Source organism: Amborella trichopoda, chromosome 9 (genome assembly GCF_054954075.1).
Source record: "Amborella trichopoda isolate Santa Cruz 75 chromosome 9, AtrichopodaSantaCruz75HAP2 v2.0, whole genome shotgun sequence".
In the NCBI taxonomy this organism is placed as follows: Eukaryota; Viridiplantae; Streptophyta; class Magnoliopsida; order Amborellales; family Amborellaceae; genus Amborella; species Amborella trichopoda.
Genome location: NC_142344.1, coordinates 20866415 through 20884479, shown reverse-complemented (window position 1 = coordinate 20884479; position 18065 = coordinate 20866415). Strand labels below are relative to the sequence as shown.

The 18065-nt window shown below is 35.3% G+C and overlaps 1 pseudogene across 1 annotated transcript; it reads left to right on the top strand.

The window, feature by feature from the left end:
- Window positions 1–1847: 1847 nt before the first annotated feature.
- Window positions 1848–17004, top strand: LOC110007447 (translocase of chloroplast 34-like; annotated as a pseudogene). The gene is made up of 8 exons (XR_016041538.1): window positions 1848–2099; window positions 2927–3014; window positions 11505–11584; window positions 12916–13043; window positions 13338–13600; window positions 15894–15962; window positions 16088–16249; window positions 16596–17004. The product of XR_016041538.1 is annotated as a translocase of chloroplast 34-like (transcript).
- Window positions 17005–18065: the final 1061 nt, after the last annotated feature.

The window sequence follows — 18065 nt, the reverse complement described above, 5'->3', positions numbered from 1 at the left end:
AGATATGCCAAAATGAGTCCCCTCCAACAACAAATCTAGACCATTTATTTGGTGAATTTCAAGATCTAGGCCTTTACAAACTCAAAAGTATTTTTTTTTTTTAATATTTTTCATCTAATGATAATAAAACTATCTAAAGAAATTGAAAAGGAAAAAATCCTTTCACAGCCTAGATATAAGCATCTTATCAAAATATCCTTTCACAGCCTAGATATAAGCATCTTATCAAAATGGACGGCCTATATTAATTCGGTTAAAAAAACACTTTCTAGGTTGTGTTTTCAAATTTTACTTTTTGTGATTGTTCATTGGAATAAAAATAGTGTATATGGGGTCAAACAAATGGCCCTAACATATTTTTTGAATATCGTTTCATTATATTACTATACAATCGTGGCATGAAATCACTCCCCGAAAGAACGTGCCTCTTTTCTTTGAGAGCATATATACTATATTGCTTCGAGAGCATAATTTACTTCTACTCCATTGGTCAAAAGACCTATTTGGTAGAATTTCTTCAATTTGAAATTTTGAGAGCAACTTAGAATTAATAGATGATTATTCTCATAAAAAAAAAAACAAAATTGAAATTTAAGTTTTCTAACACTTAGATCACATCTAAAATTTTGATGGTCTATATTCAATCTCGAGATCAAAGATTGGATGGTCTCTATTTAATCACGAGAACTAAATTAGATGGTCTTTATTGAATTTAATATATAGATTAAAGAGGTTACATTCCAAAAATTTAAAGTCCTAAAGTCAATTTTAGATAGCATTTTGCCAACTCTATCTTTAATTCTTTTCTTTAGTTATATGAAGTCTCGAATTCCGGTTCTATAATGTTTTTGTATTGAGGACAAGGTTTTTATAAACTAAAATTGTTTCATCCTGGATGGACCGTATTTATATATGGGATTGTATACAATGAAACCATTTCCCTTTGATTCAAGGAGATCACAAGTACATAACGATATCTGATGTGATATTTATTTGATAGCTTGGCTATATCACAAAGTTTGAAAAAAATTCTTTTTGCAGTTTGAGCTTGGTCAATGAGATAAATGTAGTCATCTAATTTCACATTCAATGTTCAAGATTCATTGTGACTACCTTGTACCAAACATAAATGGTCTTATTGTATATGTTTCTTTTATACAATATGCGGTCCCAAGGTATTTGTATCCATCTCAAAGATGAATGTAAATAGGCGGTCCATCTAAAATCAGTTGAAACTAATTATCTAAATGTTTGCTTAATAGAATTATTATTTATAATTTTTAAATTTATTTATTTATTCATATTCATGATCTCCAAAAATACATATTTTTAAAAAGTAAGTCCAAAAATCCATATCAAAAATAGATTTTTAAGAGGTGACTCATTTCTACATGGACTCATAGAAACTATCCTATTAAAAAAGGGGAAACTTTTTATGCTCCCTTCTACAATATAAAACTTATATACTTCCCCTTATCAAACTGTCCATTCTGAATGGAGGCCTCAACTCACAATATCATGTTTTTACACTATTTTATTTTTAATTTTTTTTATAAATTATTTTGACACCAAATGTTGTACGTCCAATTCTCTATTAAACTCGTATTAATAAAAATATAAAAAACTTAATTCTAATAAAATAAATTGACCAAAATACTTTTGAAAGTTTTAAGAAGTATTGTGGTCATTATTTTTTATCGAAAAATTATTTTTAATATTTTTTTAGAAGTGCACCCCGCTGAAATTGTACGGACCAAATTTTATATCCATACAATTTATATAAAAAAACTTAAAAATAAAATATTTTGAGACGTCGAATCTAAAATCGAACAACTTTTTGATCAAAATTGGTAGGCTGCATGGTAGGGGAAGCAGATCTTGTCTGCTGTAGGTGTAGTATGGAAACCTTTTCCTTCAAAAAGGAACATACCTTGTTTAGCATTCATCGCAATCCTCCTCGAATTACCCCCTTCTGTCTCTTACTCCCTCTCTCCCTCGTATAAATAAGCGAAAAACCTCTCTCGCTCCCTCGTATAATTCAGTGAGAAACTTCTCTCTCCCTTCTATCTGCGCCTCTTCAGCTGTCTCTGCAAGCTAAGGCAAGCCTCTCTCTCTGTAATAGCATATATCACGATCATCTCACCGATCTTTTCACTTGCCGTAATTGTTGCCGTCGTGTATTTTGTTATTTGGGAGTTTTCTTTTTTTCACTGAAATTGATTTCTCTCTAAGAATGTGTTTTGCAGTCCATATGTCTTGTAGGCACTCGGTTTCTTTTCTATTCTTTTTTCTTTTATCTGTATATGGTATGAATTTGGTTTACTTACTAGCTGCTGAAGATTTGATCTGAATTGGATATTTCTGGTTAATTGATATAAAACAACTCCTAATTGGTTTTTTGAGAGTTCATTATTGTTTTAATTTCAGGGAAGGCTATGGTTAGAGTCTTATTTGAATGATTGTATTACATTTCTTGATGAACAGAAGCTTGCACCTGAAATGATGTTACCTTAAAGAAAGTGATTATTGTGTTTTCTTTCATCTTCATCATCGAAGTCTTTTCCAACTAATTGGGGTCGGCTACACAAATCCTGGCCGGCCATTCCCCTCTATTAGAGCCTATACCCTCAGTGGATTATTGTGGTTTCTTTGTTGATGCTAAATTCAATTTTCATTAGTCTATTAAATTTCTAGGGTTCATGTTATGCTGAATTCAACTTACTTTGGTTCCTGTGGTTTCTCAGGTTTTTTTTTTTGTTTCGTTGCTGATATTACTAAAATGCATTGTATTTGGTTCAATGAAATTCTAGGACTTCTGTTTTAATTCCACTGTCTTTTGGGGTTTACAGGTTCTCTCTTCTGGATTCCATTTATTTTTCCCATGTATTTCAATGTTTCTTATATGACATGTAATCTTTCTCATTAGGGAACCATGGCTGCCCTACTTACCAAAGAATGGACTGGAATTCGACAGTTTCCTCCTGCTACTCAAGCCAAATTACTGGAACTATTGGGTAAACTAAAAGAGGAGGTTGGCTTATAGAACTGGACAAACAATTTTTTACCATGAATTATTAACTTCTTTTTCTCATGTCCTTCTAACTAATTTGATTTGGTTTATGATGTTAGGATTTAGTTTTAGGTGTTAGTCTGAAATTAGGGTCAATTTACTTTTTTTGTTTGTGGAGCTTTTAGGGGTAATTGTGTCTTTTGATGTTGAGATTTTAGGATTATTTTTTCATGACCAACATAAATACAAGGTGGCTGAATTAAGTTTAGATGACAGAGAAGTTGAATCATAGTTACTGAAATCTCTCCACCGACCTCACATTTCTGGTTTCGAAACCCGATTCCGCGTTTTCGTTAAGGAATCTACTCGGGAACCATTTCTCGGAACCAAGGAAACTTGATTCTTTAATTTCAGAATCTCAATTCGATACATCTCTAGAAACCATTTTTCAAAACGAAGGAAACTCGATTCCTTAATTTCAAAATCTCGATTCAACACATCTTTAGAAACTATTTATCAGAACCAAGGAAACTCGATTCCTTAATTTCGGAATCTCGATCCAACACATCTTTAGAAACTTGAACCCATTAATTGTGGGTAGACATTCCCAAATATATCGAATCTAGATTCTAGCGAGGATTAAATCTTGATTCCACGTCAATTGGAGTAGGAACCTTCATTCGAATGCTTCTAGTAGTTACAGGGTTTCATTATTTTATTCATGCCACCAGGATGACCTTTACTTTAAATTTAAAATATAACTGTATAAATACAACACATACAATTAAAAGTAAAACCATGGTGTAGACGTAATCCTATTTTGTCTTTATAATTATGAAGTCATAATCACAATTTAGAAATACTCATCTACCGTAAGTTCAATAGTCAACACAATCACTTTAAAATTTGGAAAACCTTCCAATAAGAGACATCCAATACAGGTTCTAAAGTTGATGAGGCTCAAAATGTTCTTGTAGCTTCCTTCTCCATAAAATGAAATCTCGATTCCTGGTAGGGGTCGTCAAACTCATTCCATAGTCCATATTATTGTAAATCTCGATCTCAAACTAGCATGGATCTCTGATCCATATACTTCAGAAACTTCATTCTAAATATGTTAGAATCACGATTCGAAACAACAACATATCTCTATTCCACATATGTCAGAAACTCTATTCCATAGATGTTGAAAACGCGATTTCGCATATTAATGAATCTTGATTCTTGAAGTGTCGATTCCAAGGGGATGGGAGCCTCAATTCCAAGGAGGACGGAATCTCGATTCCATGTGGATGAAACTTGGATCTATTTCGGTCGCAACACGATTCTAAAAAAATAGGAATCTTGTTCCTAGTGATTCCTATTGTATGGACAACGATTTCTAAGACATGAATCTTTTAGCAGACCATGATTCCGTGATTCCGATTCCAAAAACGATTCGGGTTCCCATGCGTTTTCAACAACTATAAGGTGAATCGAGTTTAGGTGAAAGCATATCATGGGGTGACTCCCTTTTGCCCTACAGAAAGGGCTAAGTTGTGCAATTTGGAGTTTGACTCCCTTGCAGAAATTTGAGAGGGGCTTATTCTTTCATCTTTTTTTATTGTTTTGAGTTACCTTCTATTCTCTTCCTTTTTTGCCTAGCACCTTTATTGCTTGAACAACGGCATCAAGGTCTAAACCACATTGAGCAAGGGTGGCCACTTCATGATATTTAATGTAGGAAATTTAAAGAAAATAAAAAATTTCAAAAAAAAAAAGGATGAAAACATATATCCTCTTAGAGATTTGCAAGGGAATCCACGCGAAATTTGTGAAATTTGGTCCTCATATCTACCCCTAGTCAACCCCCCCCCCCTTCTCCCCATTGAGGCATTTTCACCTAAACTCATTTTAACTTGTGTCACTTGAACTCAATTCATATACGGGTTCATATTTGCTTTTGGAAAGACTTAGTGGGGTGTAAATAGGGAGTTTGAAACCTTGTTGCCTAAGTTGTACCTTGTGGCCTCTAACAGTTGAATCAGAGTGCCTCATTTCAGAATCTTATGAAGTTTTAGGGCACTGAGTCTAGGCTACAAAATTACACGGATATCTTGCAGAGAAACTATTGAACTTGAAGCACTAGTAACGTCCTCAACACCCATTTCATTCCTAAACAGGATTGGAGTTGTTTTGTTCGGGAGCTTACAAAATCTGGTTTATTTTCATTATCATACTTCTATAAGCACCTCAAACAGAGTATACGAAATCCTAACCTAGCCAACAAAGCATGACTCTTCCCTATCTCTCCCCGCCGCCCCGCCTCCATTCCCCTACTCTCAAAAAAGGAAAATGAGGCCTTATTGTATTTAATCACCCATCAGAAGACCGTAACTGTGGACTTGCTTCAAAGGAGGGGCTTTTATCTAGCCAGTCAATCTATCATGTGAAAAAACTATGCAGAAGCAGCAGACAATCTTTCTTACAATGCGATTGAGTCGGAGAATCCTCTGAAAACTATTTTGTGCCAAATGGGTTTTCCTTGAGTATCCAGCAACATTTTACTGTATACTTGTTAGCATGTGTGTATGATCATGGGGCCTCACACATAACATATACTCAATGTTCAAAAACGAACCGCCCAGCGCCTAGGCGGTCCAGAAGGCCTGAGCGCATCGTCCAGGCCTAGGCAGCCAAACTAGGCGGCGGTCCCTGGGCGGCCTCCTAGGCGGTATGGAACCCGCCTGGGCGGCCGCCCAGGGCTTGTGCCCCGCCTAGAGGCGGAAATGTTTTTTTTTTTTTTGATTTTTTTTAAAGATATAAAAGGTTAGAAGGAGGGGTTTTAGGTTCATTTGAAACCAAAACCCACAAGAATGCTTTTAGAGAGAAAGAAACCACCAGAAAACTACATTTCATTGGATCGAAGTGTTTCTCAAAGTTTGGAGTTCGAGCAATCGAAGTAAGTGCAAAACTTTATTTTTTAGATTGCTTGTTTTATTTTGAGATGTATTCTTCAGGAGTTAGTCGGAGTGGAGATCCGGGTTGGAAATATGGATACAATCCGAATCCAAACGACAAAAATTGCGTTAGATGCAATTTTTGTGAAAAAAATACAAAAGGAGGCATAAACTTGTTTAAAAAATATCTTGCCGGTATTAAGGGGGATGTTGCCCCTTGTAAAAATTTTCTTGAAGCTATTAGAGAGGAGATTAAACAATATATAAGTTATGTAAAAAAAAAAAACAAGAACAAAATCCTTGTCATAGATCTGTTTCTGGTACTTTTATAAGAAGTGATCCGGGTTAGAAGTATGGGTACAACCCAAAATCAAATGACAAAAATTGTATGAGGTGTAATTTTTGTGAAAAAGATACCAATGGGGTATTAACTGATTTAAAAAACACCTTGCTGGTGTTAGAGGTAATGTTATTTCTTGTACAAAGGTTCCTGAAGCAGTTCGGGATGAGATTAGACATTTTTTGAATTTAGAAGAACCAGAAAAGGATGAAAATAAGCCTTGTTCTATGGAAATATCTTCTCCAAGTTCTAGTCGGAGTGGTGATCCGGGTTGGAAGTATGGTTACAACCCGAATCCAAGTGATAAAAATCATATTAAATATAATTATTGTGGAAATGATACTAATAGGGGCATTTACCTGTTGCATAAAAAACACCCTGCCGGTATTAAGGGGGTGTTGCCCCTTGTAAAAATGTTTCTGAGGCTACCAGGGAGGAAATTATACAATATTTGAGTTCAGAGAAGCACAAAAAAAAGGGTAGAGCTGCCAAGACTCCTAGGGCCTCATCTGCACAGACTGCACATACTAGTAAGAGGAAGGTAGAAGAAGAGGAGGAGGAGGAGGAAGAGGCAGATTCAGAAAAAACAGAGGAGGACGAGCGTTATATTGAAGAGGGAGATGACTCTGATGATGATGGCCTTGACTCTGAAGCGTATGATGAGGCTTGCCCTATTGATATTCCTTTTGATGATGATGATGATGACTGAAGACTCTTGCCTTTTGGTACTGAGTGTTGAGTGTTGACTGTTGTGTTGAGTCATGAGTGTTGACTCTTGTTAGACTGTATATTTTCTAAATTTCTATATATTTTTGAATTTTATATTGCGTTGAGTGTTGACTTTTATATCCTACACTTATATGGTTTTACAGTTTATTGTTTTAACAATATGGATTATCAAAATTTTTTTTCGACGTCAATCTTTTTTTTTTTTTCAACTTGGAATATGGTATATTGGTATTTGGTATGGTTTTTTTCAACTGGGCAGCCGCCTAGGTTTTGGGTGCCCGCCTAGCGCTTTTTGATACACTGCATATATTTTTTATTTATCTTGATTAATATTTTTTCAAAAATATTATATTAATTACTATTTATCTTTAAAATGTTTTTAGAGAGAAAACATCTTTTCCAATGGATAGTGGATAACTCCCCTCTCTCCCAGATATTGAGGGCCACTTCTTGGAGATTCTAGAAATGAAAGTCCAATGTTGGATAACAGCGTCCTCCCATCTCTCTATAAAACAAGGTTTTATGGCAAAGAAAACAATTCTAATCGTTTTGGAGAAATCCTGGGCTTTCTGCGATACACAATCTAGCAACATTGCCCATAAAACCTGGGATTTAGGTGAGTTCTACTTCATCTCCTTCTACCTAACACTGGTACCAGAGCAGTGTTGATTTCTTTGCAATTGATTTCTCCTTTGCTGGCTCGCGAGGTCCAAATCTGTTGGAGTCGACAAAATTGGATCCAGCCGCCCCATGTTGGCTGATTCCTTCCATCTTTTGTCCTTTACCCAATCTCACATTAGGACCCAGTTCGCTACTATGCAAACCAATGTCTCTTTGGTTCCAAAATCATATGATTGTTCTGGTTTGAACGCACAAAGACATCATCATCTTCAGTCATCTTCGAAAATCGAAAACAATCGACAAAACTACAGAGTTTTTAAACAGTGAGAGAACCAAAACAGTTACTAAATTTTAGAGAGGGAACTGAATTGCTGCAGAAATTTTAGGGAGGTAAAACCAATATTGACCAATCACCTAAGTACGATTCAGCCCTCAAGCTTGCTGCTATGTTTGGGTTGCTATGACTTTGTTTCGCCTAAGTTTGGTGCTATTCTACCAGTAATTACCCTCCTTCATCTAATTAATTCCCCTTCGGTCTCCTCCTCCCTCCCATCCCTCTCTTACCTGCCTCTTTCTCTTGGGTCCATTCGCACTTGGTCTCTGCAAGGATCATAAGAAGTCTTCCTTCCTCCCCATTTCTCTGTTGATTCTATTTTTGTTTTCTATTTTGTCTTACTTCTTATTTACACTCCTTGCTCTTATTTTCTTTTGTAATCTGAGCATCCATCTTTTGGGCTGCCTATTACCACATCTTGTGGTTTTTTTGTATTTTTACTATTATTAATATAAAGTTAACCTTATCTCCAAAAATAAAATAAAATAGGAATTGCAATTAAATATAAGAAAGTTATCTAAAAATGTGCCATGAGATTGCTTTTTAAGAATATAAGAAAAGCTATTCAATGACACATTTAAGAAAGCTGTTAAATGATACATTTTAAAAACTAATTTTAATAAGGGTTTTGTTAGGTTACTTCTACATATGGAGCATATACTAAATGTACTCAACATTTTTGTACACTTGATATCCTTGCCCTATAATGTAGTAACTTTTTGTATAGGGGTATTTTAAGTAATTACTCAAGGGTGACTTAGAAATATTTAATAGAAACAAAAGCATTTATTAACTATAGTGGACAATGACATCATCGACATGATGTATGACATCACCCACATAGAACATTAATTGCTTTTCAACCATTAATAGAATGCCACTAGTTTCTTATAAAAATATCCATTCTACCCCTCTTAATGACCAAAAATGCTCTTGCTTGAAAAATTTTGTATTAAAAATCAAGGGTATAAAGTGTCTAAAAATATTGAGTACATTAAGAAAATACGCCATGTGGAGGAGTACCTTAACATAAGCTTTTTATTAAAAATAAGAAAGATATTTAATGACATTGTAAAACTGATTTTCGTTTTTTGAAATATATTTGCGGCATTCTTTATGTTTCTACTTTTATTTTTCAATTTTTGGTCTGGACAATGCACAAAAAATTAGAAAATCCACAAAACAGGAAAAAAAATAGAAATAAAAAGAAATAAAAGGAAAAAAAAACAGAAAAGAGAAAACTTTATGTTTTCTGGATTTTTTTATTTTCATTTTTTGTTTACTTTAATTTTCCCAATTTTCTCCATATTTAACCATTTTGTGAATTATTTAATATCTTCGTCTGGTCTGACTGGTCAACCGATTTGGCTTTGCCGGTTCAACCAAACCGGTGTCTTAACCGGTTTGGTCACCGGTCCAGTCCTAAGAACATTGATCTTGATAGAACGAAGTAGGCAAAGATTTGAGGGTCTGGAGTTGAACCATAAATGTGCAAGAAAACTTGTAGCTACGGTGATATGGTGGGTTAGACATCAAAACGCATTTAGTGCTTTTTTCACCATGAATCTCCTGCAAAACTGGCTGGCTATTTCGAGATTGACAGCAATGGATATCCCTCAAGCTATGCATTGGTTCCCACTAGAGCCATGAATCATCAAAGTCAATTTTGATGGGTGCTCTTTCAGTGTTCCAGGAGGAGTTGGTATTAGGGTTGATTTTTGGGATAGTGCATCATCGATCCTCTTATCCTTCTCAAGTGCTATTGACTACACTACAGCATTGCCTCAGAGGCTATGGCTCTCCTGGAGGGGCTCAAATTGTTTGCCCTTTCATGTGGTTCCCCTTTGGGAGTGGTGGGCATCTCTTTGGGTTAAAGTGATCTTTGCTTGTCCATGGGTTGTTGACCATGTTTCTGAAGAAACATCCAAATTGTGTGAAGAGGCAAATGACTTGATGGCTTTCCTAAAGAGTATGCAGATCTAAATGCTGTGGTCATCTTAGATTGGACTCATCACCAGCTCTTCCCCTATGTTTTTCTTTGTTTCCTCTTGTAATGAACTATTGTTGTCGGCACTACTATTGGCAACTACGCCATATTAGAGCCACATAAATATTATACTCTATTCAAAGATCTATTTAATATTATAATAGTTAACATTGCTCAAAAAAAAAAAACAAGCTAATTGGACTCTTTAAAAAAAAGAAGGAAAAAAAATTAACATAACGTTCCTCAAAAAAATAAAAAGCGAATTTGACTCTCTATAAGAATTGGAAAGAAAAAAAGCTAAGATAACATTCCTCAAAACACAAAAAAGACAACTCAAGAAACCTAATCACTCTATCCTAGTCTTTCATCTTGCCAAAATTAGCCATAACAAAAATACGCCTGAAAAAACACAAGATACCCCTAAAGTCTAAATGAAACCACCAAATGGACCATGATTTCAAACTTCTAGAAACCTAAACATAACTTGTAGCTAAATTATTCTCTTGGGGTCGGGAGAAGCTCGACCTTGAATATTCTGTGTTCATCAGGTCCATTAGAGGCGTCTTCAGTAGTTGGTGCTGAAGAACCGCAATTCATCTTCGTACTTTGTCCACTTTGATCAACAAACTATTAAAACATTTAATGTGGAACTTGCAGTGAAACCCCGTAATATCATGCACAATCTTAAGTTCTCATTAGTGTTCAGAGGGTTGTAATTCACATGACGCAACTAGTGTGTCTTCCTTTTTATCATTTTCTGAAGTTCTAATAGTTTTGCAATGGATGTTTGATGCTCAACCTGGATTACGATTGACCTTTTCACCACAATGATTATTCTCAAATTGTTCCAACTGCTGATTTAATTCATCATTCTCTCCTTGAAGTTCACTAATCTGTAATTTGAAATTCTCTCAAACTTTCCATGGCTTGTCAGATACTCCCATTCTTCTTGAGTTGTTGGGTTAGAACATTTATGAAAAATTGCAGCATGTCCATGACCGTGACATCATTAGGTACAGATCTTTTCTTGACCAAAAATAAGAAAGACGAGAGAATAAACCCTGTCATAAAGGTTTGCAATTGGGTCCACTCCATTTATGAGAGGTTTGGTCCTCTTTCTAGGCTTTCAGGGAAGTCCACCCCAAGTAATTTTTTTACAAGACCTAAACTCAGTTCAATATTCATACACAATAGATTTATTTGTAGGAAGAAAGAAAAACAATATTAGTTAATTAGACTATAAGAAACCTAGTCACTATGAAATCCTAGCTCTACTTCTTGCCAAACAATATCCATGACGAAATTACCCTAAAAACCTCTACAACAAATGACACAAATGCCCCTAAAATATCTACAAACATAATGATGAATTTGACCCCAATTTCAAGCTTCTAGAAACCTGAAAACAAACTCTAGTTCATAAATTCAAGGATTTTTTGTGTGTATTTATTTTATTTTATTTTAGGTAATATTGTTTGGTTACACAATTCTTGTCTTTGTAGTTTGTAATTCATAGAATGTGAGTACAGTGACTATCCTTGTAGTGATGAAAGGAGGCGTAGGACAGTCTTTGACAGTGAATTCTCTCTTGGGAGAGCGGGTGGCTGAAGTCAGTGCTTTCCAGGTTTGTTACTCTAGAGAATCATTTCTTTATTTGTTTGCTGACTCAGATGACTATGGCCAGCTAGTGTTATCATCTTATTCAATCTAGGAATTACTTGATTAGTAGTTTTCAAATATCAAAAGTACATTAGGAATCACCAGTTTGTGATGTATGGCGTACCGTAATGGCTGGATGCTGGAGATGAACTCAGGGATGAGTTAATCACCTACATCCATCATTGAAAACAGACGGTGGTTCCCCAGTGGTGTACAATGTATAGTTGTTGGAGCTGAAAGCACGTGCGGGAGTGAAGAATCATTGCTTGCTAGGGTTTCCGTAGGTTGGGAGCGCCAGATGCCTGTATAATAGGTATTTATAACTAGAGAATTTGTAATAAGGACTAATCACAAATTACAAAAAAAAAATATTTAGATACAAAATTAATATATTAAAAAGATCTTTACACATTTACAATTATGGATTTACTCGGATAAAATTTGACATTAATAACTGTTTTTTTATTTACATGAGTCTTCTCATACATAAATCTTTCACAATAATATTCTAAAGATATTTATTTGATCTTATATTGTAAATGGTAATAAAGGATATAAGTTTGGTCAAATCATATGCACTTGTTCTTTTTCTTCTCATATATCCTTTCGTTTTAATTTTTTAAGGGAAAAACACCTAAGTAATGAGGTAGATCGAGCAGATAAATATAAAACTACAGAGAAAAAGATAAAGAGAGATGGGAGAGAGAGAGAGAGGTCATTGTCTCTCTTTGTACGCATTTTAACGAGATGACCGGCCCAAATCTCATAATCATTTGTGACAAATGTTGGACCCGCCACTCCATACATTAAATGCAATTTTCGGAGCTGTGGATTTGAAACCCTCTCTTCGTGATAGATGCATTCAAGAATCTATCCTTCGAAAAATTTGCGTATCGTGGATTTAAAGAATTATTGCTTCCTTTTTTAATTGATTATCTATTGTTGCTCTCCTTTTTTTTATGGATATGCATTTATTGCTTTCTTTTTTTGATTGATAGGCATTTATTGGTTCTTTGATTAAAAATATTAACAATATGGGCGTATGAACCTGTTGATTGATTCCTATTGGCTTCGGATCTTGCTCTCCCAACATAGGTGTTATGATCCAGCTCTGGGGATGTTGGATCACATTCCCAGAGCATGATCGCTGCTGATGTTAGGAGGTTCGGTAACTAACTAGAATATATGCCATACATTGGTCTTTTATTAAGTATTGTTCATTGCATGAAAAAAATAAGCTTTGTTGTAAGTATTGATTAGTAGGTTGGGTCTCTTACGTTTATCCATGTTTTGCAGTCTGAAGCAATGCGTCCTATAATTTGTTCACGTGCTAGAGCTGGTTTCACATTTAATATTATAGACACTTCAGGGCTTGTAGAAGGGGGGGGGTTTGTCAATGAAAACACCCTTGAAATGATAAAACGGTAATCTAGTAGTTCTCTTCTTCTTCTTTCTTTCTTTCTTTCTTTTGATTCCTTAAGATAATGTTTCTGTAACAGTTAAATGGAAGTCATTTGGTATTTTATACAATGAACCCTTTTTTTCGTCACTTTTGGGCTGCATTTATTCCTTGTTTGGGTGATTGTCTTGTAATAATGTATTTGCTTCCCAAAATAAAAGAATGCATGGTTCATTCATGGGCCAATGTGTTTGACTCTAAGATAACTTGAGGATTATTTTGTGGGGAACTTGATTTAGACGTGGTTCTTGCCTGATAGGTTCCTTTTGAACAAGACGATTGATATCTTGCTATATGTGGACCGATTAGATAGCTATTGGTTGATAATTTGGACAGACAGGTCATCAAAGCTATCACAGATAGTTTTGGGAATGGTATATGGCAGAGGGGATTAGTTGTTCTTACACATGCTCAGTTGTCAACCCAGATGGATTGAGTTATGATGAATTTTTCTTGAAAAGATCAGAAGGTCTTTTGAAAGTTTTTAGATCGGGTGCTCGTATGAGGATAAAGGAAATTCAGGTGATTATTGTCTTACTTCTGTGGGGGTGTAATTATTGCATTGTCGTTTCTGTTTGTATGCTTTTTTTTTTTTTGGGTGAACGTTTCCCGAAATTCAGGTGATTATTGTCTTCCTTCTGTGGGGATGTAATTATTGCATTGTCATTTCTGTTTGTATGCTTTTATTTTTTTGGGTGAACGTTTTGCTTTGGTTAGGAATTTCTATTTGCTACTAGCTAGATCGAACAATAAAATGGGAATGCATTGTCATCTTTGAAATTTTGATTTCTTATAAGTAAAAACTTTTCTTCATCTTCAAGTCCTTAGGGAAAATAATTTTTTGTATAAGCTAAAATCATTTTTTTTTCTGAGGCATTGAAACGTCGAACTATATGTTGCATCGGAAAGAAATGGAATCTAAAGAATGTAACTTATTCTACTTATTTGTTCCATGAGAACCTACACAACAAATAATTTTAGCTCACAATTCAACTTTGGAGACTCGATAATCTTATGTAGTTCTCAATAAATGTATTCGTCGTTTCATGAACCACTCATCCATCTTGAATAGTAGTTTCTATCAAGAGCATATTTGATGTCATCATCGTCATCATGATCAATATAATACCATATCCATCTCCTCTGCGGTATCGTCCTTACTTTTTCAGTTCGGGATTATACCATTGAATTTTAGCACAACTTATTAGGCTCAGTCTACTCTTGCTTGATGCCCATTCTGTGGTTGCTGTCCTGTACTTGTAAAATTTTAGTATTTTATCACGATGGCTTTGTTTGGAATATTCTCTACAACCCCCAGAAATAGTTGGAATATTGTGTGTACAACATTTTCTTGATGACCTGAATTAATGCATCATGCTCTATTGCTACAAAAAACTTTGTGGATGAGGTCGTTTAAATCAATGGTGCCCCCATCTGGTGTACGCCAACATCTCTCTTTCTCTCTCTCTCTCTCACTCTCTGTCTCGCTCTCTGTCTCTCTCTCTCAAGCAAGTTACTTGAGCACGTTTGAGTGGACTCGCCTAAGCAATGCTCATTGTGAAAGTAAAAATAAAAAAGCCTTAAAAATACAAAAAAGCCCCTTGGATACATGGCCAAAAGTTCCTCTTAGTCTCTCTTGGGAATTTTGCACATGGCCTAAGTGGGAGAGAGGACTTGGGCACGTGGCCAAAAGTTCCTCTCTCTTAGGATCTTACTAGAAGGTTCTCTCTCTCTCTCTCTCTTTCTCTCTCTCTCTCTCTCTGTCTCTCTCTTGTTCTCTCTAGTTCTCTTTTACTAAAAATTATTGGGCTCTCTCTCTTGTTCTCTTTACAAAAATTTATTGGTCACTCGCTCTCTCTCATATTTGGGGAGGTAGCAGTCAAATTTCTATATTTGGAAGCAGTTATATAGGTAAACCTTTCTCAGTTCCATGTCCTCATATTTACCCCTTCTTTTCCCTGGTTTCTGCCACATCTTCCGCGTGCTTTCTGGATGATGGCCTTGCTCTTGATGTTCAAGAGCAAATTTACCATTTGTCTCAAGTTCCATGTAATGATCTGAACTTTTCATTCATAGAGTTGAACATAACACCCTCACAAATTACAATGGTCTGAGCTTTTCATTCACAGAGCTGGTCTCCCTCATCCCTGTAAGATAAATTTTCATTTGTCTTACACTCAATAGCATACTCCCTCAAAGTTATTATTTGACTCTTGAGTGCATGCCACATGTTTAGTACAGATACATTAAGTTGTAACATAACTGGTGGGTTTTATATTTTTGTACATATGATAAATTTATTTTTTAAAAATCCCTATGGAGAAAAAACTAACTTCAGCACAATTTATTTTTCTGCAAGTAATTGATAACATTTCAAGTAAGTAGAGACTGTACCCATGTATTGATCTCGTTTTACTTGCTGCACATTATGTTTATAGACTTGATTGATGTTGTTTATAGTCTACTTAATGGTGAACATATGTTGTTGATGTATCATCAATGACTGACTGCTTCCCTATTGACTGTTATTAACATTATTTAGAGTCTATCACCCTTTAATATCTGTTAAACCTTGGTTATTTGCTTCCAAGTACTGTTTGTTACATTTAAGAGGCAGTACTTCAAAGTCCTTGGCATCTACTCAAGGACCACCTCTATTCTCATCATTATTGAAAATTTAGACATCTTGTTTCAGAACTCTTTTGAATAAAGAAGGGGAAAGACAAAAAAAGAAAAACAAAATTAAAAAGAAAAAGGACTCTCTTAATCACCATCTTCGACATTATTATCTAATGTCCTTTTCTTAATGCGCTAGACTTGTCCAATTCCTGTTGTTTTGGCCGAGAACAGTGGAAGATGCAACACGAATGACAGTGGTGAAAAGGTGCATAAATTTTGCTATTGCTGTGTGTTCTATATTATCTTTTTAGCATCCTTTTCCTGTAAAACATGAAATGCAAAAGTTCGTTGATTTGATTGAAATAATTAAGGGTGTTGATGCATATACAGATCGTTCGAAATGGTACTGCATGGCTTCCTGACCTAGTTAAGAACATTACTGAGGTGGTCTTAAATGGCAGCCATCCGGTCTTGGTTGACAAGAAGTTAATAGAAGGACCTGACGCAAATAATAAGGGCCAGTTCCTCATACCTTTTATTTTGGCCTTCCAGGTATGATATCTTGTATTGTTCTCTATATGCTACTAAATTTCCAGTCATCCTGTACATTTATTTTTTGTTTTATAATTGTGGTTAATTCTTTTTTGGGAAAGCACACCACATAACAATGGCACATTGGCTATGGTACACTCATGTTAGTTGGAGATTTAACTATAGTTGCCGATAGCAGATACTAACCTAGTTTGGGTTAATCTTCATTATCCAACATCAGGAACAAGTGGTGTAGGCTCCCATTGTGTACCATATACAGATGCCACTTAGTTATGGTGTACTTCACCATAATTGTAAAAAATTTAATTCATGGAAGGCATGGTCATTTCCCTTTTCTCTTTTGCAGTATTTCTTTGTGGTGAGGCGGATTAAGAATGCCATCAAGCCTGACATTGCTCAGGGGAGTTACTCTCTTTGGGAGCTCCGAGATATGGGTTTGGCAAATCGGCAGTTTGATCATCTAGTGGCAATGCTTACTGAGATTAACTCTCTCTCTCTCTCTCTCTCTCTCTCTCTCTCTCAACTCTCTTTCTCGTTCTGTTGAATTGCTTTCTGTTTCCCATTTCCTGCGGCTAGAATTTTTGGATACGAGTGTAGAGTATGTGGGCAGGTGAATTTTTGGTCATCTTCCCCTAGGCATTATGCCAAAGTTTTTGACGTGATTCTTTCCAAATGAAAGGAAATAGTAAGAATACCTAGAATATACGGAGTGGGTTATTATGGTAAAGCTAAAAGTGAAGTCTCCTTTTGAGCAAGATATCGGTGCCAATCTTTTCACGTGACATGAATGAGAGAGAGAGAGCCGGCCCCAAATAATTGGGAAAGGCTTAAGAGGATGACTGAGATTTATCACTGTCCAATCAAATTGGTTGGGCGCTGATGGAAAGGGAATTAATTACCAAATTCAGTTGTACTTAAATATGCAGTGGCACCCAGCCCTCCATCACCGTTGAATCACCCCTCTCTATCACCATTCAACCATTGATGTGATGGTTTGATGACGAAAACTCCTCAAATGATATGAAAAACAATAGATTTCAGGTCTTGGAAATTGTGTATCATGTAATGTAATTTTTGGACCGTAAATTTTCAAGATTTTCGAGTGTTCGTAGATTTGTTCGATCTACATTATTTTTGAAGCTTTGATTTTTACAATTAAATATAAAAAAAAAACTTTCAAGCTATCATTTTGTCAAAAACACAAAATAAACTTTTAGGCCATCATCACGGAGATTTTTAGTACTAAAACATCTTTCGACTTAAAGGTGCACCTTGTGTTATTTGTTTAGGACATCAGCATTATCCAGACCGCGCCCTATTTTAACCAAATCCAAGAATGTTAAAAGGTTTATTTTTCGTAGTAAATGGATAAATTTTCCTGATGAATAAGGAGTACACGGCATAAAAAAACTAGACGAAAACTAGTAAGTCCCACCATAGATCCTCGCACGAGGAAGACCCGCAGACAAATAGATCCATGGCAAGAAAAATGGGAGGTGTCTAGTAGTCGGCAGACTCATATACGTAGCCCCTTACTAAAATTCATTTTGGATGGTTGTTTTCTATATATATATATATATATATATATTAGATTCATCATTTAGGCCAAGATGACCATAAATATGAAAAGAAAAATAAATGTTTAAAATTAAAAAATGTTTTTTAGTATTTCTTTTGTATCAATTGTTTAGTATTTCTTATACACCGTCCATATTTTACTTATGGACAATATATTTTAGATAACATAGAAGAGAGATAGTAGACTTTAGTAGATTGGTTACGTGTGGCGTCCACCTAGTACAATGTCAGTTAAGAG